Here is a 21070-nt window from a genome sequence, read left to right on the forward strand (position 1 = left end):
TTCCTTCCTTCCTTCCTTCCTTCTTTCTCTCTCTCTCTCCCTTCCTTCCTTCCTTCCTTCCTTCCTTCTTTCTCTCTCTCTCTCCCTTCCTTCCTTCCTTCCTTCCTTCCTTCTTTCTCTCTCTCTCTCCCTTCCTTCCTTCCTTCCTTCCTTCCTTCCTTCCTTCCTTCCTTCCTTCCTTCCCTCTCTCTCTCTCTCTCTCTCTCTCTCTTTCTCTCTTTCTTTCTTTCTTTCCTTGTTTCTTTCATGGGGAAGGCAGGAGAGACAGGGATCCTCGACAGAGTCTTGTCATGTAGTGATCAACCCCTCATCCCAAGCCCTCCAGCCTGTTCAGTCCTCCAGTTGGTTCAGGTCAGAACCAAACTCAGGGCCTTTCCCATATGGTTCCAGTATCATGCAGAGCTGCCTTCTCACTTACCCTACTTACCTCAGTTGGCCTATACTGGGTTATTTAAGACAAAATCTTTACTTTGAGAAATATATATTTAATATTTAGAAGTAACCAAATGGTTGTGATATATGAAATATACCTTCAAATAATCAGAATAAAATACGTGTGTATATATATATATAGATGCATATGTTTATATGTACATACCATGTACAGAGAAGAAAAAATGAGAAAGCAACTTTGACAAAACATTTACAGAAATAAATCTAGAAAAGGTTTTACAGAAATTTTTATATTACTATTACTGCTGCAACTTTTCTGTAAATTTGAAATTATTTGAAAGCAAGAAATTACAAAAAGGAAAGCATGTCCAAATTGCCCTCAAAAGCAGGAAAACACTTCTTTTGTTTTCTTTGCTTTGCTTTTATTTAAACAGCATTTATACTTTCTACTCTTTCTTTTCCACTCTCTTTTTTTCTCCCTTCCATTCTTAAAAAAACTCATTAAGCGAATGCAAAAGAGGTTAGGCAGCCCTGGATAAGGATAAGGCTCAAGTCAGGCTGGGAGGCCCAGTGAGGGAGGCCCAGTGAGCTTGAGAGCGTTGTAGGCTAGACTTGGTACACCAGGATTGAAATGATGTGAGCCATGTTTCAAACTCAACAAAGTGAAGTGTAAATAAAGAAGGGAGTGGAAGTAGCATGAATTCTGAGTTTTGTCTTGGTATTGAAATTAATGGGATGTGTTCATGGCCGTCAATGTATAGATATAGCTGTCAATATAAAAATAGACATAAATACAGGACCAGCAGATGGTGTATGGTTATATTACTGGGCCCTCACATGGTTGACCATGGTTTGAGTCCCAGATTCAGTGGCTTGAGACTCATGCCAGGCTTGCATGCATGTGTGCCTAAAATCCCAAGAGTGGAGGAGAAGGGATTGTGGTGTGATCAATACCTGCTCCCCAGGAGATGATCTCTTGCTTTCTGTCTCTGTCTGTCTCTCCAGCAAGCACACGCGTCCTGTAGCAAAATATCTCTTTCTAAAAAATATAAATAAATAGGTAGGAGTATGTGTGTGTGTGTTTACAGTATATGCATTTTTCCTAACTTAATTCAGCATTTAAATTCTCTTTCCTTTTGTTTCAATAAGATTGAGTTAGATCTTGACTAAAATCTTCATTGCCTGTTTAACTCATCTGGTAGAATTTTTCTTTTATACAGCTTATTATAGAAATTGTCTCCAGCATTAAAGAATTTATTACATTGTTGTGTATGAAAAGATTATAATGGTCTGTTAAATTTTCAAGTAAGAGTCATCAAAATTCAGTAAGAATTTATATTTTTATTTTCATTGCAGGTAGACAGTTATGAATTTTGACATCATATGTTAACTACTTGACAGGATTAATTTTGGAATCATTTTATGATATGTCTTTCAACTTGCTTTATTGTTTCAATTATCCCTATGAAGTTAATTCTATTTTTTACTGAAGTGTCAGTTCTACAAATTTTGGCAAACTGCTTTCTCATATATGTCATACATATAAATGACTTTATGCTGCAGTTTAAAATGTGTTATGTTAATTAATCAAGTACTTAATTCTATTTTAAAAGGAAGACTCGACAAAGCATTTTTATTTCTTTAGTCGTTAGTTTGATCTTAGAATTAAAAATAACTTATGCCAAATTGTTATTAAAGCAAAAGAGCTTGCCATTAAAGTTTTAGTTAACTTCGTATGGTTTTGATAAATATTATGAAAATAATCTTTACCTATTCTTCACTGTTGTAGAGACTCCACGTTATAAATGAATGAAATAATTTCTATTTAAAGCCTAGATGGTGAATGATTTGGTTAGTAGGTTAAATCAAATGATATACATTGAATGTCACATTGGGCAGTAACAGGCACTAAATGAATGCCTTTGATCTTTTACTCTCTCTCTTTAATTAATTAATTTCTTGAAAGAGACAGAGAGTGAGAGAAATAGAAAGTGAGAGAGGCACACACAAATGGGTCTTCATGCCGTGATCCACCTCCCACCTGAGCCAGGATCATGGGCACACATGTGTGTGCCTGATATGTACAGAGAAACCTTGGTATGTGAATTTGGACCTTCAGCATCAAGGAATCTTGTGTCACTGCTATGCCACTGAAGCTGACCTCTCTAGCTTTTCTTAAATCCCTTTTTTATTTTCTCTTTGAACACAATAGAAATGGTTAGAATGGCATAGATTAGATTAGAACAGTATATAAAATTGGCATGAAGTTGGATAAAATAATGCAATATGACTTTACTCATAACAATAAAATATTCAGTGTAGGGACCAGCAGGTAGTATCTTGGTTAGGGTGCTGAACTCCCACATAGCCAACTGAGGTTTCAGTCATGGACCTAGTGCCTTGCTTTCTAATTTCCTCTCTCTCTCTCTGCAAAATATTCATTGTATAAAAGATCAGTTTGTAACCAATAGTGTTAAAATCTGAATAAGCATTTATGTTATTATATTTATGCATGTGATTGAGCTCCTTCTCATAAAAATGGAGAAAACATACAATGCTAAGTAACTCCAGGAATATATCAAACTTCTGACTTTATGTCCATTTAGGAATATACTTATTTTAATGTCTTAAATAAAATAAAATATTACTTATGTTCAAACTTAGGATAGCCATAGTTAAATATATCATCATGACCACAAAACAAAGTAAGTACAATGAAAAACAATATATAGTAGAAAACTGAAATATCAGTGATTTCAATATATAATAAAAACAATATGCAAATGAACATGAGATTGGAACCAGCAGTTGGAGTAATGACTAAGTCACTGGACTCTCATGTGTTGATCACAGTTCGAATCCTGGACCCAGTGGCTTAAACTCACACTGGGCTTGTGTACATGTGTGCCCAAGATCCTGAAAAGAGAATGGAGGAGAAGGGATTGTGGCATAGCCATTCCCCAGGGGAGTGATTTCTTGCTTTCTGTCTCTCTGTCTGTCTCTGTCTTTCTGGAGAGCACACGCGCCCTAGCAAAAGCCTCTCTAAAAAAATAAAAAATAAAAAAAGAACATTAGATCATGAGATTAAAAACATGTAAACTGAAAAAAGACACATAAACATATTTTTGAGATATTTTTTGTTATAAATACAAAATATGTCATAAACCCAATATTGCTTGTTTTCTCAGAGCTTTTCTATCAGTTTTACAAAGATAGAGGTACTCTCTAATTTCAGCTTTGAAAAATTTGTATGAACAGATTTGAATTCCTAAATGAATTTTTTTGTAACTTCTATTTTTTTAGCTTGTATACTATATTTTTTAAAAAGTTGTTATAGTGGTACAAAAGAACAAACTAATATAATATTACTCAAGAATGATATTCAACTTTTAAGCAAGCCACAGTCATTTGATAAAATTTGCAGGTGTCATTTCAGACAGACAATAGACTATGTACCCAATTACATTGCTTTTTCAGACAACAGTTTGCAATCAGGAGAATCTGTGATGAGGTTTAATCAAAGATTAGAACTTTTTAATTAAATAAGGCCTTTTGTGACTAGTCATTTGACATTAATTACTGTTTTAGCTGGATTCCTTTTGATTTGTAAAGAGCCCTAAGCACTGCAAAAATTATATTGCATCACAGAAATTGTTGATAATTAAAACAAAAGCTTGTCTTCATCAGCTCATCATACACCTTAAAAAGGAACATCATTTTAAATGTTAAATGACTGCCTTAGATAAACAGACTAGAGGGTTTTAAAGGAAAAATAACAGATGGCATGTCAAGCCAGTTGCTTTGGATGGGCAGTTTGAAAGTTGTTAATTGTAATGATTTATAAGCTGTTTTGAAACGTTCAGGCACACTCTCAGGGGCTAACTAATGGTAAGGCATATACATGCATTGTAAAGCTCAATATCCCTACAGGAATTATAAACTTAACTCACACCACTGGTCCAAACAGAGGCCATCAATCAAGCAATGCTAAAACAGCAACTGACCTTAAAGTTCAAATAATATTTTTACTTGTGCACTCATAGAGAATAAAATGAAAGTTGCTCTTTATAAGAATTCTAAATCTCATAGACTACTCATAGTGATAAACACCCATTTTTGAAGTTTATTCATTTATTTCTTCCATGAGTGAAAGAGAGAGAGAGAACACCCCCATGGGGTCTTGCACCACAACCTAGCTCCAACTCACATTAGCAAGCATGTGCTGGATGTGCTGTGTACTCAGGGAAGTATTCAAACTTGAACTGGGAACTTTTTCATGTGTAGTTGTCTTACACAGTGTCTCACTTTGCTGCTGCACCAACATCTGGCCCCAGAATTACCATTCATCTCTGTGATTCAGAGTACATATGCAAGGCTTATTCAAATAAGAAAGATTTAATACAGGAAAATGATTCAGATTAAGAAGATACAGATATTAAAAAATGAATGTGTCTCACAAGAGTCTGAGAACGAAAGTACAAAAGAATTTATACAGACATAGGTGATTTTAAAAATAATAATGTGCTGTGTTTATGTAAGACTAGGGTGAGTTGACCTGTACGGATGTGAAACTGTGTTGTTTTTCTAGTTAAGACAAAAGATTCACAGATATTCCAGTGCTGGCCACTGGATGACAGAGGGCATTCAATTTTAGTACAATTTGCCTTCGGTTAGGGTTATGGTCTGTGGACAGAATAAAACTAATTGGTCTGAAAACGGATGTCACCCATGCCCTTGGCTTCATTAGCAAAATGCACAAACCAACTGAGTAAAACAGACATGGCAATCATAAAACAGAACTTTAAAAATACATGGTTATAGGAACAAAGGATTTGCATTACTGAGAATGAAACATGTTATTAAGTTTGCATTCATTATATCTTATGTAAAAGCCAGCTACCTATAATATGCTCAATATTGTACTAAACTATATCAAAGGGAACCTCTCATAACAGTAGAAACTATGTAAATTATATCAGTACCTGAGGCCACTTCAATCTCCATTAAATAACGCTGTAAATACCAAATTATAAATAGGGATCATTATGTTGCCCCTAGATGTGTATGCATTTGGACTCTTATGGGGAACTATTTCAAATTTAAATTTTCAGTTATTTTTATGTTCAATGGAGAGTATATAAAAACATCCCGAAAAGGAAGTTAATTGCTCATTATGATAAATAGCTTAGGGGTGTTGAGGATTTTATTGACCTCACTCCTGTCTTCTCTATCCCTGGGAGTAAACAAGCTGGAAAACAACAAACAAAGGGTTTTAAAAGAAAAACATGACAAAGGACAGTTTTATGCTGGATTTTCCAAGATAATAATTAGGCAAATGAGATGCCCAAACTATCACTAAACTGACTTTATGTCTAACAAACTGAAATACAAGAGTAAAAGACTAAATGGAACTTTACAATGAATGATAACCATTGTCATTTCTTTATGGCTATTTACCAATTTATATGTAGCATGTCATTTAATCTTTTAATTATGATTGTCCAAATTTCATAGAAAATTCAGAGAGCAACAAATTGTCCAAGATGACACAGCAATGGCCTAGAAAATATTTAAATCAAGGTCATATGTGGTAAACAAATTTAAAGTTAAAATAAGGTTGTCTTTATGTGTTTTTTTTTTTTTTTTTAATCCTACGGGATGTGTATGTTTACTGGAGAGAGACAAAGGGATATAGAGAAAGGGAAAGTGAGAAAGCACCTCCCTGTGGAGGATGATCATAATCCTTTCTTCTCCATCTCTCCGCTTTGTTGGGATTTGGGAGCTTCCAGATCCGGGACTTGATTTGCATAGTAGGCCCTGTGTGCTCCAATAGCCTTAAGCACCATGCCACTGACTGTCTCTATTTGGTATTTCAATAAGTAGATTCCATTTCTCTTAAGTATTGGGATAGCACATAATAGATGGAAAATTGGATGAAAAAATATTAGGCAAGAAGACCAAACTTGGAGTTAGAACAGACATGGATATTGGAAAAGTGTTTGAACATTGAAATCTTTGAGACTTCATATACACATCAGTGATTCCATCCCTGAGTATTTATGTATTTAATCATAGTCTGTCCAGTTTAACTTTTATCTTAGGACTTCCTGGCTGTCCTCAGAACTAGACTCTGCTTTGGCTTCTAGTAGAGTACTAGAATCAAGAATGGACTGTCCATCTCTTCTCTCTCTTTTTCATGCCCACTAGCCTGAAAGCTTCTGGAAAAAATTTAGAGACCTCCAGCCCTTCTTTTACCCTTCACAAAAGAATTTCACAATTCCATTAGGTTAAATATAACCCACAATTTGAAGAGAATTCTATGCTTTTGGGTTCCCACACCCATGTTGCTGTGTAGTCTCTTCCTCTAGGTCACAAGCTACTTTTGTGACCACTTATGCAACTCCCCTTATGTTTAAATGAAACAATATTTTATTAATATTCCTTAAGATCACATCTCCCTCTCCCCTTTAATAATGACTTTCAGAAAACTTGTATTCTTTCTTTGTGCTAGGAACAGTTTGTAGGTCTCCCTAAGGACGTCTTAATCTGTAGATTAGATTAAGAAACTAGGAGACAAAGCCCAGTGTTAATAGTGTTATATGGGAGACCTGGGTTCAGTTCCAAGGCCAATCTAAACATACTAGCATAGATTACACACATCTATAATCCTAACTAATTGGAGGCTAGGGCTGGAGAATTGTGACACTGTAAGATCCTGTCAAAAATACTTCTGTTAGGGCCAGCAGGTGGTGTGATGGTTAAGACATTGGATTCCCACATGGCTGACCACAGTTTGCGTCCCAGATCTGGTGGCTTGCTTTCTCACCTTCCCTCTCTCTCTGTGCCTCTCTCTCTCTATCATGAGTGCACATACACTATAGCAAATTAAATAATAATAATCATTAATAAAGTTTTAAAATGCCCCTCTCTCTCATATGGTGGAAATGAAAGAAAAGAAAAAGATAGTAGGAGGCAAAGGGAGCAGACTCACAAGAAATGTATATAAAATTCCCCATCTTTTTGTTTGTAGATAGTCTATAGTTTAATATTTAGTCTTGGGGTGAGAACCTTTCTCATTCTCTTTTAATAGAATAAATTATTCCAGAGATCTCCATCATAGCAAAAATTTTAACCTGGCATTAATTAAACCAAGATGGAACCTCAGAAAAAATTCCTCATCTTAGTGTCAAATTTTACTGCCACTAGCTTTCCTCCTTTTTTCTAATCAAACAAAAGAACACTGATGATTTTATACTTTCTTTTGCTTTGTTCCCAGAAAATAAAGAAAACCTGAAATATAGAAAAAAATGGAATTTTTTTAAAAATCTGATCTTATACTCTTGAGAAGATATTGATGTTTTAAGTTTCTGATTGAATAATTCTGTTTGTGTGTTCAATGAAAGACAAGTTTAGACCTACTCTAAGCACGAGATGTAGTACATCAAATATGAAAGTTAAAATTACAATTCACAAGTTGCATTGCATTTTAAAAATAGGAAAAACTACATTTTTTTCATTTTTTGATTCAGCTTTAAACTCATAAATATATCTCATCAAGGACAATTAAACATAAATTCAATAATTACCATAATAAGCAATAATTAAACTGCTTTTTTCCCTTAGAAATGTGTCTGGGAAAAACTATAAAATTAAAACTGTATTTGGTATTCTTTGCATTGCTTATTTTCCTGTAGAAAGCCTATCAGTTAAAATGATGAATTTTAACCTTTTCCATTTCACCCAGAGAACATTTAATTCATATTCTTCAGGCTTTTTGAAACTGGTTCTCCATACTGATGAAGAAATTATTGTTTTTGTAATATTTACTAAGGTTCAGCTACTGAAACTTCCTCAAGGACATTTCATTTGCTTTTAATGTGTAAATCTCTGAAAATCATTTCAGGAAAAAAAAAAGCAGGGAAAAAAAGGACTAAAATATGCAGCTAATTGTGCGGCTTAATGAATTTGAATTAAGTCATAATATATTATATTAAACACAATGCGTGTGGTGAATAGAAAATAAAAAGGTCATGGTATCTAAGAATAGTAGAATCAAGAACTGGAATGCTAATAGATCAAAAATGTCCTATGTAAAATATTCTTTTGCTCTGAGTCCCAATTTTGTTCTTTTCAAACTGTTCTCAAAACTGCTCAATAAACCCAGCAATATGAGTTTTTAGGTTCTGTGACTCTTAGAAAGTACAGGATTATGTTATACATTAAAATGAGCTATTTTCAGAGATAATTAAAGTCATAATGTTCTAACATTAATTATCTGAAAATGTGCACAATAAGCTATAATTTAAGAACAGCGTCTTGATTCTCTTTGCAATGACAGACATTGAAACATACTGCTCAGAAGATGTTGACTCATCTAATGAAAAGTACCACTGCCTGAATGGTTGTCCCAGAATAGTTACCTAAAAAAAAATATGTAGAACTGTGATAGTTGAAGTGGTCCACATGACTTTTTCCAGTGGTTTCCAATCTAAGGAGATTTTCATTCAGGAATAAAGAGGGGAACATTATCTTCAAAATCTTTGCTCCATGATCTTCTGTTGTATGGTTTGATCATTTCTAACATTTAAGTGAGGCAAAACCAAGTTGCATGTTGTTAAGTTAAATGTGGCCTCAAGCTGCCTCAGTACTATAAATTCCTACATAGCAACCTTCAATCTAACTTAGAATGTCAACAGATTCTGACCTAAGAGTATTTTCTTGTAACAAATAGCTGAGTCTCAGCCAATTAGAGGCTGCCAACTGACTAGTCCCTGTCCATAAAAGACAACTGCTGAGCTGTGTCCAATCAAGATGTTTCTGTAGTGCACTTCCTTTTTTCCTTCTGTAAACACTATCTCCTCATGTACCTGCATACAGCACCCGAAACCTCTACTGATTCAGAATGCTGTCAAGTTTATGAATTCTTTGCATAAACAAACCTATTAAATATAATACGTGTAAAACTTTTTTAAAAGCAATATACCCAAATTTTCTTTTGTTAAAAGTTTTTATTTTCTTTCATGAGAGACAGAGGAAAGATATTCCCTTGACGGTGTGTTGTTATGCCACAATCCTTTCCACAGCCTTCCACCCAATCAGGATCACTGCTGCAAGTTGGCATTCCTAGTTGGCTCAGGTCAACCTAAGATCTGAAATTACTCTCCCCACGTGTGGCTCCAGTAGTGCACAGCGGTGCCCTACTACCTGTGACATCATGGGTTAGCCTAATTTTTTCTTCCAAATTATCATGATGATAATAACAGACTAATTATTATGTATTATATGGTCTAGAACGCTATCTTGCTAATATAAATTTTGAACTCCAAAAGTGAATCTAGAACTTTTGACTACTCCATTTTATAGTTCATTATATTACTCCTTCCCAGTTTCCTTTGTTACTTTGTCCTCTTGGTGCAGTGGTATGAGCAAGAACTCTGAAGAGACTGACCTGACTGAAATCTGTGACTTACTCACTGTGTAACCACTAAAGAATTCTGTAACTTCTCTGGGCTTGGACTGTCATCTGTAAAAATGTGAATATTAATGCTAATACTTCTAAAAATGGCAACTAGTGTTACCAAATTGGTAGAGGGAGAGGTCAGTTTCAGGCAAAAGATTTAGTTTAGCTGAAGTCAAACAATTGGTGTAAAATGACAGGACTAAACTGAAAATCCAGTAGTGTTCAATTGGTTAGTGCAATGATTAGCTAAAGCAGATATAAGCTTTTCTTGTTCACTCACATGCTTTACCAGTGTTCTTCCTCGATATGACTGTAGTCATTTGAAGCCTTTTTTGTGTAGCCAAGATTTGTGGTCCTGCAATAATAAAGCTTACTTATTTTAACACCTTAATAAACTATGAAGAGCTCTACTCTTACCTTTGCCACTGCTCTCTCAAGGATAGAAATAATATTAGAGTTAAGTTTACTCTTTTAATTAGTAGAAGACATCTACTCCCAGATAATAGCAATAGCATAGTATAGGCAAAAATGCTGAATTGAATCATGTCCTTTATTCAACTTCCATGAATATCTATCTGGCAGATATTCATAGAAGTTTCTGGAAAATAGATGGCAAGTAATTACTTCCCCTCCATTGATATATTTTCTTTTTAACTTTTTGGAAACTTTGAAAATTTTGTGAGTAGAGTAGGTAAATATCTGTATTACATTACCGTAGAGCATGGAAGCCTTGCCAGAACATTGCATACATATTTAATTATGTCAGCGATAGGGACCTTGCATTTAGTATAAAGAGGCTTTTTCTTTTTCTGTTTTTTTTTTTTTTTTTTTTTTTTGGAGAGATTTTTGCTGTAGGGCACGTGCGCTCGCCAGAAAGAGAGAGAGACAGAGAAACAGAAAGCAAGAAATCATCCCCCAGGGGGAATGGCCATGCTGCAATCCCTTCTTCTTCATTCTCCTCTCGGGGACTTTGGCACACACGTACACATGCCTGGCATGAGTTTTAAGCCACCAGGTCCAGGAATCGAACCACAGTCAACTACATGGGAGTCCAGCGATGTAGCCATTATGCTAACTGCTGGTCCTTTAAAGAGGCTTTTTCTTACACAGAGAACACCTAGAGAATTGTCATAGGAAGGATTATATATACTTGGTCCATCTTCCCCAACATTTGCTTCTCTTGAGTAATGGTAAAATGGGATTTTGCTTCATTGAAGGTAACTGTGATAAAAAAAAAAAAATCAGATGGTGAAATAAAGCAGTAATCAGATAATACTTACTAAACTTTAATGCATTTCTAACTCTGAACTAATTTGTATTCCTTAAACACGACTTCCATTTTCAAATATTTCCCCTTTTAATTAGAATGCCTTTAGCACCTCATCTCTGTGTGTTGAAGTTACATTAATCTTTTTCTTTTAATGTCCCTTAAAGTCATTCCTTAACCTCCACTTAAAAAGTCTACAGCTGTGTAAATCTCATCTTGATTCCTTACAATTGAAAATGTCTTAGGCTTCTTAGGCTGCCATAACAATTCATTTATAATTTCTTATAACACATTTTATCTTGTTGTGGGTTATCGTTTTTGTTTGACTCTTGTTTACCTTTCTCCATCTCCAAATTATGAATATGTAGAGGATAAAAATGCTTTTTCTCTCTCTGTGTACTCCATAGTATTCAACATAATATACTTTTCAGACTATTCTCTCAATAAAAATTGAATTACATTGTCCTACTCTTTATGTGTGTGAAGGTCTTTAACAGTAGTATGTTCATTCTATCAGAATACTTAATTGAACAGGAGAATTCAGGAATATTGCTCTTCAGTTAGCTCACAAAATAAATACAAAGGAAGAGCTCTGCAATTACCACCTCTTGAGTCACCACAGCTATTCTGGATACTATATATGAGCAAAATTTATTGCAGCACTGTCAATAATGGGTTGATGAAGAACTGTTTCTTAATGACATATAACATTTGAACCTATAAGTTAAGAAAGATAAAAGTGGGACCAGCAGTTGCCATAATGGCTATGTCGCTGGACTCCCATGTAGTCGACCACAGTTTGAGTCAAGGACCTGGTGGCTTAAACTCATGCTGGGCACATGTGCATGCGTGCCCAAGATCCTGAGAGGAGAATGGAGAAGGATTGCAGTGTGGCCATCCCCCCCAGGGGGTGATTCTCGCTTTCTGTCTCTCTCTCTCTCTGTCTTTCTGGTGAGTGCATATGACCTATAGCAAAAACTTCTTCAAAAGAAAAAAATATATAAAAAAAAGAAGATAAAAATATGCTCGCCTTACAATTTATAAGTAATCAAAAGTCAATGGTATCAAGTAAATATAAATATGTCCAGGATACATAAAATATATATGGAAAAGTCACAGATTAAAGTTATCTTCTGAAACCATGGCTCATAAAAACTCTAGTTTGCAAAAGGGATGCCCCAGGATATTACTTTACTGTTTTAAACCTATTGCCTAATTTTAAGGTATTTCATTTAAGCTTCTTAAACTATATTGTGAATAATAACGGACATAATTTGTATTAATAACAAATAGCAATGATGCTTTTACAGTTCTTTTAATCTAATAACAATTCATTGTTCTAGCTGTCTAAGCATTATGCATGACAGCTACCCTATCAACAGAAGAGTAAATTTAATGCACTGGAAGAATACTTTAAATATTAAGAAATCAATCATTTTCTCAGCCTTATTAATGAATAAGGCTATTTTTTTCTCTCTTTACTGAAAAAATGAATATAATCAAACTGAATTTTTAGAAAATAAAGCAAATTCAATTTAAATTAATTTATAGCTCATACTTATACATGTTTACATCATTTATAATTACTTAGAAATAGTGGGTAAATCTAGAATATGTAATGCTAAATGAACTAAAGCCAGCTTTGAAAGACAAACACCAAATGTTTCTGCTTAATATATACCTATTGCCTGCACACGATGGCAGAAGCTGAAAGATTCAAAGATTAGAAATAGAGAGGATAACTATAGATACCAGATAACTATAGATACCAGGAGGGGGGTGGATGGTGAGTTTTGAGTGGGAGGGGCTTAGGAAAAGGCATGTAAGGAATACAAGAATACATTTAAATTTAAATAGGACAAATAGGTTGTGGAAGGGCATACCAGGACAGAGTTAAAAAAAAAAAAAAAAAGAAAGAACATTGTCAATCATATAAATACATTTACCTAAAAAATAAAATAAAAATTGAAGGTACATATCATAATGTAATGTTCTCTGTTGGTAATATCCTTGATTGGATTATAACACATTGTATACATGCTTTGAAAAATCATATCATAAACTCCAAAGATGAACAAAAATTCAATGTAAACTAAAAATTGTGAAAAGTAAAATAAAAGAGTGCACACATTCTTCAAATAAATAAAAAAATTATATGAGAGAACAATTTTTGAGAGGTTTTTGCTATAGGGCATGTCGTGCACTCGCTAGAAAGACAGAGAGAGACAAAGAGACAGAAAGTGAGATATCACCCCCCCAGGGAGGATGGCCACGCCGCAATCCCTTCTCCATTCTCCTCTCAAGATTTTGGGCACGCACGCACACACACACACATGTGCCCAGCATGACTTTAAGCCACCGGGTCCAGGATTAGAACCGCATTCAACTACATGGGAGTCCAGCGACATAGCCATTATGCCAACTGCTGTTCCCTAGACAAAACAAATAATACTAAAAAAAAATTAATGAAGATTCAAACCTATAAGAGTAGTTTAACTTTTAGTCTTTGATAGCAATCTCTCACAGCATTTAGTTTAAATTACTTGCAACTACTTTATTAACATGGCAGGTTTTTTTCAGGACTAACAGTGGTGAGTTGCCAACTTTTACAAATATTGTACATATCAGTAAAATTTTCTGTGTTTCATACCATGCCAGAAAAATTTTTGTTACCACATGTCTATAAACTTATATTATGAAAATAGCCTGAATTACATATGGAACAATTTTGTCTAGGTAAAAATAGGTTATAAAAGTGGAATAACTTAACTAAGGTCCTTGCTGAACTCTTACAAATACATAGGCATATAATTTCTATAGATAAAGACAGTATGTACTTCAATTAAGACAAAAGGCTGAAAAGACTTTCACAACAAGGACCAGGGTTCCACTGTGAGCCAGACCTCTTATTAAAAATGTCTGAAGAGAGAAGAGCAGATGGCTTAGTGTTTATGTTCTGGACTCCCACATGGCGAATCAAAGTTTGAATCTTGGACCTGGTGGCTTTAAAATCACCCTGGGCTTATGTGTGTACATGCCCAAGAGCCTAAGAGGAGAATGGAGAAGGGATTGCAACAAGGCCATTCCCCCTGGCGGATGATTTCTCATTTTTCCTCTCACTCTCTCTGTTTCTCTCTCTCTCTCTCTCCCTGGTGAGCACATACACCATAAGGCAAAAACCTCTAAAGTAAAAAAAGTCTGAAGGACCAAGTAATAACCAAAAATAATGAATTAGTAAAGTATTGGACCTTTCATTAATTTTGGAAGGGCTTGGATTATAGAAAGTCTGATCATGCATAAGAGTCTTTTTACAAAGAAAACCACAATACTTTAAGCCTTATATTGAAAAGAATTGATGGTGAAGAATTGATTAGCTATAAAATAATGTAATAAAATTAGAAATCATTATCTTAAGAATCTCCAAATTCTTATGTTAAAAAAGTTTATTTACTTTTAAATAGTTTATAAAAAGGATTTTAAGAAAAGATATGCAAAACTTTAGAATTAATTAGCTATTTAGCTAGTAACTATTTATGACCTTCGATTTTTATGGGGAGTCTAGAAAATAGAGTTTGCAATATAGAAAAAAGGAAAGTTCATAAGATCATTTTGTTAAAGAAATACATGACATAATTTTTAATTTACTTTTTTAAAAATTTTTTTTATTTAACTTGATTTATTTGTTTATTTTAATTTGACCAGAGAGAAATAGAGTGAGAGAGAGAGAGGGAAAGTGAGAAAGCAAGCCAGCAGGTCTGGGACTTGAACTGTGATCAGACATGAGGGAGTACAGTGCCCTTAACCACCATACCACTTGCTGACATCTAATTTATTCTTTTATTCTACTGAATTGATGGAATATATGCACATATACACAGGGCTTTTTTTTTTAAAGAATTATTTCTTCAATTTTATTTATCATCATTATTATCTATTAATTTGCTAAGATCACATGCCCTCATCAGAGAGAGAGAGAGGCAGAGAGAGAGAAAAAGTAAGAAAGCAAGCTGCCAGGTCTGGGACTTGAACCACAGTATACCATGTGGGATCCCAGTGCCTTAACTACTACTTTTGGACTCACAGGGTTTTTGTTAGATTCTTCATCAGTGGAGCTTCTGTGAGGCTGCACATAGAAGCCAACTTTATCATAACAAAAGGATCACTTAATAATATGACTAAATATTTCTTTCCATGTAATATTAGTTGTTCTCTGATCTATCGCATCAAAATTTCATCAGCTATTTTTGCCTTCACAATCCTACATTGCAAACATTCTATGAAATAATGTAAACTTAATGTGTATTTTCAATAATTAAAATCAAAATTCTGAAGAAATATTCTGAATTTCATGAAAACAATGAAAGTTATATAAGGGAACTTAGATAATCAAATGTAAAACCAGTACAAAATGTGTCAGTATTGAAATGGTTAACTACCAATGAATAAAATATCTATCAGGGATCTTCAGAAGATATATTTTATTTATTATTATTATTATAGTTTTTCTTATAGGGAGCATGTGCTGGCTGAGAGAGAAAAAAAAATCAGAGGGAGAGAGAGGGAGATAGTGAGAAATCACCCTCCAGGTAGAATGACCATATTACAATTCCTTCTTGCCATCCATTCTCCTCTCCGGATTTTTGACACTCACACACATGCACCTGGTATGTTTGTTTTTTTTTTTTTTCTCTCTCTCTCTGTCTCTTTTTTTCAGAGGTTTTTGCCTTGAGCTGAAGAGAGAGAGAGACAGAGTCAGTGAGAGGGAAAGTGAGATATCACCCTGCAGGGGGACCGACCATGCCACAATCCTTTCACCTCCATTCTCCTGTCAGGATTTTGGGCACACATGCACATGCGCCCAGTGTGCTCTTCAAGTCACCAAGTCCAGGATTCAAATTGTACAGCTTATCATGCGGGATCCAGTGCCTTGACTTGCAAACCACCTGGTGGCACCCATTTTTTCTTCTTTTTTTTTTTAATCCAAGTACTCAAATAAATCTTGCATCCTCTATGTGTAAAATTTTAGTCTTTGCTTTAAGTGGATTTACTTGGAGTGACTTTTGCTTTTGTAGAACTGATTACCTTTAGATAATGACGATCTCCCATATTAAAAGAAAAACAAAGATGTGGCCATAACATGCTAAAAATTACACAGACTAAAAGTATATAGCAGTTGATCAAAAGTTCTTTGTATTTGTAAAACTAAGATGAGTTTGGACTTAGGAATATGAAATGGGAGTGAAACCAGTATCTGGGAAGACCAGAGATAAAATTCCTTCCCAAGTAACTTCAGAAGAGCTCAAAGCTCAGGATCAATAAATCCAAAGAACAGAAGATGAGAAGGAGAAATTGTCTAGGTAATTTATCACAGAACTTTAAAGTATTGGAGTCAGTCTGAGCATCTGCCCTCTCACTCCATTGCCATACATGCAAAGCACAGGTAGCAAGTGATACAGCCAGATTTAAAACTAAGACCCTCAGGGAGTGACAGATGGCAGCATGTTTATGTCATTGGACTTTTATGTAGTTGACAGTGGTTCAAGTCCCACATGGGTAGCTTAAAAATTCATGCTGAGTTCATGGGCATGTGCGCCCATAACCCCAAGAAGGGATTGCAGCTTGGCCACTCCCCTCTGGAGGGTGATTTCTCACTTTCTGTCTTTCTGTCTCTCTGGCAATACATGCGCCCTACAGCACAAGTCTCTCGACAAAACAAAACAAAACAAAAGCTAAGACTCTCTCTTTTATATTAATGATAGACATGCCACAGGATGCTCCAGATGTTAATATCAGGGTCCAATAGAAAAAATATAATAGCTTCTAAGGGAACTTATCTTTTTTTTCTTTTTTTTTTTTTAAAGGAAAGACCTAGTAATTTTTTCTTAGTATTAAAATTTACCAAAATACTGTACTCAAAGGGTAAAGTCTTTACTTTGGCAATTGTGCTATGTTTAAGTATTCCGTAGAACATAGAAGAAAGAAAAAAGACATAGTTGATACCACACATTTCAGGAAGAGAAATATTAAAAATAACCATAACAGGATCAGTGGATGGCAGTTCAAGTACCAGACCCAGTGACTTAAAACTCTCATGGGGTGTACTTGTGTGTTCATGCTTAAAATTCCAAGAAGAGAATGGAAGAGAAAGGATTGTGGCATGGCCATCTTCCCTGGGAGGTGATTTCTCATTTTCTGTCTTTCTGTCTCTTTGGCAAGCACGTATGCCCTATAGCAAAAATCTCTCTGAAAAAATAAAAATTACAATAACAACATTAGTACATTAGAATGAATTTTTGTGGAGAGGTTGGGTAGTCAAAAATATATGTTGAAATACAGACTTAACTATAACAAAATGAAGAGCAAAATGAGCAAGTAAAAATACTTCTTCACCTTGTTTTCTCCAACTACAGAGATGCATGTGCACATATGGGAGAGATAGGAAAATGAAAGAGATAGTGACAGACAGGAAAATGAAAGAGAGAGTGACAGAAAGCACCCTGATAGGATCTTGTCATGCTACATTGTCTTTTCATCAGCCTTTCAGGTTCCCTGGATCTTGGGTGCTTGTGTGTACACCCAGTGTTTTTTCAGGTGAACCAGGGACTCTGAATCCATGATTGCAATATACCTTCTATACTTGTAGGGCACTGCATTTTACCACTGTGCAACAGAAGCTGGGCCTTATGTCTGAAATGGGGGAAAAATGAATAAATCAATGAATAAATAAATTTAATTATCAATGTTAAAAATCAACTCTTTGATGAAATAAATAGATAATATTTCTTTAGTGGTTATAATAGGTAAGGTACTGTTCTATAAACTTGATATATTCTTAACTAAATCTTAACTAATCCTATGCTCACAACAAATCCATAAATTTAATTCTTTAATCACCTCTAGTTTTTAAACAGATCAAATGAAACATATTGAGTTTGAATAACTTGCCTAAGATGATAACGCTCATAATAAGCAGCACATTTTAAATCCTAGTGGTCCTGTAAACAAAACACACACCTACCAGTTGAGCTCAATGATCTTGAAGACAAAGTTAAAGAACAGTCAAATGTTTGGGAAAAATAATGAAGAATTTAAAAATTAGAAAAAAAGAAGAAAGTAAATAAAGTGAAAGAAGAGACTGATGAATTATTTCATTAATTCAATTGCAACTATGCAAGAATAATTTCTTGAATGGGGGGACAAGTGAGTCTTCATACTTATAGTTTGAACAGAATAAAAGCAGCTAAAGAATTTTGAAGATCCACTTCTAAACATAATTAGGTCAAATTTGGGGAGAATATAAAGCTTGAAAAATTCTAAAAGTATGCAAACAACCAAAAGAAAAATGACTGATCCACTTTTTCATCAGCAGCAGTTCCTTCTGCAAGCAAAATAAAATCTTATTGGGTATAAAATACGCTGGTATGTTTAGCAGCAAACATAATATTTTATGTTTTGTTTTCCAAAGATCTGTAAGAAAGCTCAAAAAGTATATCAAGATTTGGCATTCTCAGTAAGGTGAATATAAAATCAACTGTATTCAAACTTGTCCTGCCAAGTGGAGAGAAATATATGTACCACCTGCAGAAACAAGTCTTTTAAAATAACCCTTCAGGGGCCAGTCAGTAGCATGGTGGTTAAGGACACCGGGCAATTTGAGTCTTAGAGCAGGTGGTTTGTACCATATACATGTGCTTGCATGCCCAAAATCCCAAAAGGAAGGCGCAATGGAGAAGGGATTGTGCTGTCACCATCCCTCCCAGTCTGTAAGGGTAGGTAGATAGGCATGAGTGGGAAAGGGAGGATCTAGAGGTTGGTTTGCATTGACCATGACACTATCGATAAAAAATTGCCCAAACTGTTCTTTGACTCTTTTGTAGTTGCAGGAGGCATTTTGCTATTCAAGACAGGGGTCACCACAGAGAAATCTATGTAACTTGGGACATGCTTGGTATTGAAGCTAGGAAGCTTACATAACTTGAAGGGACCATAACTTAGAGCATGCTCAGTATTGAGTTTGGTTGTCCTCAAGTAACCTTTAGTTTATTAGCATAGACTTTGCATTACTTGCATTGACTCATGGGGAATTATTATATAACAAGGCTCAACTGAAGTGAAAGGGGAGGAGTCAAAATCTTAAACCATAGAGAGGGTATCCACCTTGGAGCCAGCCTGCTCCTCCTACCTCTTAGGAGTGTACTTTTAACTTTCATCTTTCATTGCTTTGAATTTTAACTTGCTCTAAAACTTTGTTACTCTATGTGACTGCCTCTTGGCTGAAATTCTTTTTTCCAAGAACACAAGAACTGAGATTGTCTCCATACTAACACTTCCTCAATCCCCTCCCCCATCCACCTCCTGCCCTCTAGTGAACTCATGTTACCTCTGGCAAAATTTTAAAATAATCTAAAATAATCCTTCAGGCCCAGCTGAGGTGGTGCAGACAGCACAATGCTCTGTTATGCTGGAAGCCATGTGAAAGAGAGGAGTTTGGTTCCTGGGTTGATCTGTACACATTGGGCACTCTCAAAAGAGAGAAACTTAACTTTTCATTTAAGAAGACTTTAATTTATCAATTTTTTAAATTTTATTGTATTTTTTGAATATCTTTTTTAAAAAGCAGAACATCGCATGGCATTTAACAATTAGAATATTGACTTTTATACTAAGAGATGCTGTTAATGTTATTGGAACAACAAACACTGAATTTAGCATAAGGATGATAAGTATATTCAAGAAATTGTCTAAATCTGTGTTGTCTTGAAGAAATACAATAAATTACATAAAAATTGAAAGATTAAAATGCAATATTTTCTACTACGAGCACAATTTATTCTCTTGACCCTGATCCCCTTTCTTTTCTTTGGGACCAGACTTACCACATAGATCTGTGATTACTCATGCAAATATAATGCCACAAATTATACGTACGTGTTTTATAATTTTATAATTGACCCATAAGACTTTAATAACTCAGTTATAGCTAAAGAGTTAAACACAGTAATGATAAAATAAATATAATAAAATCACATCATATCCTTCTGTAGAAATACAACTTTCTAATACTACTTCAATTAAAGCAAGTGTTGTTATATGTCTTTGAACTATTCATAATAAAGTCCAGACTTTCACTTGTTTTTATGTATATTCAGACACAAAAGTCACAAAATAAATATCTATTATATCTATCCTTTTTGTTAGATATCCTCTATATAACTATAACATTCTTTTATTTTTCAGCATTTTGATATTGAAGCATTTCAAAGTGCAGGATCTGGAATGAACTAAATTAGTAGGCAATTTAACTCTGGGGCATTTTCATTTGATTGTTACTGCTTTCTCTATAAATGAGAAACATGTTCTCTTTTCTTCTTTCCCTTTCTCTCTTCTGTTTCTGCACTCTATCACCGTACCCTAAATTAGCCTAACATGATGAAATAGAAGTCAAGCATAAGTAAATGTTAGTATAGCGTATTATTGGTTTATTCGTTTATTATATTCCCAACTTCTCCTTAGGTAAATTATCTTAATTACCCTTCAAATTCAATGTACATATTTTCAGTTCAAACATTTTTCTATTTCAGTTGTCAGTTGACATCAGTATATTCTGACAAAGATATATTCCTAGTGTGGGAATTGTATGTAGGAGCGGAAATGGTTAATGTTAGTAATGTGGGATGCATTGTTCAAAGAAATCCAAAAGGGTTTGGTGATAAAAGAAAAATGAGCCTAATCGTTGTATGGTCACCTAATATTATGGCGCTTTCAAGGCCACTTTACCAGAAAATAATTTGAGAACCATGATGTTTCTCAGTTGTCTTTTATTTTCAGTTCTATTTGTAAATATGTAGTTTGCCTAAACTGCTAAAAACCAGATGCTCTTAGGGTTTCATGACTTTCAAACCCTAGGATGTAAGTAGGATTCTGTCAGGTAGAATAAATGTAGGATGAAC

Source organism: Tupaia chinensis, unplaced genomic scaffold, assembly GCF_000334495.1.
Source record: "Tupaia chinensis unplaced genomic scaffold, TupChi_1.0 Scaffold000654_1, whole genome shotgun sequence".
NCBI lineage: Eukaryota > Metazoa > Chordata > Mammalia > Scandentia > Tupaiidae > Tupaia > Tupaia belangeri.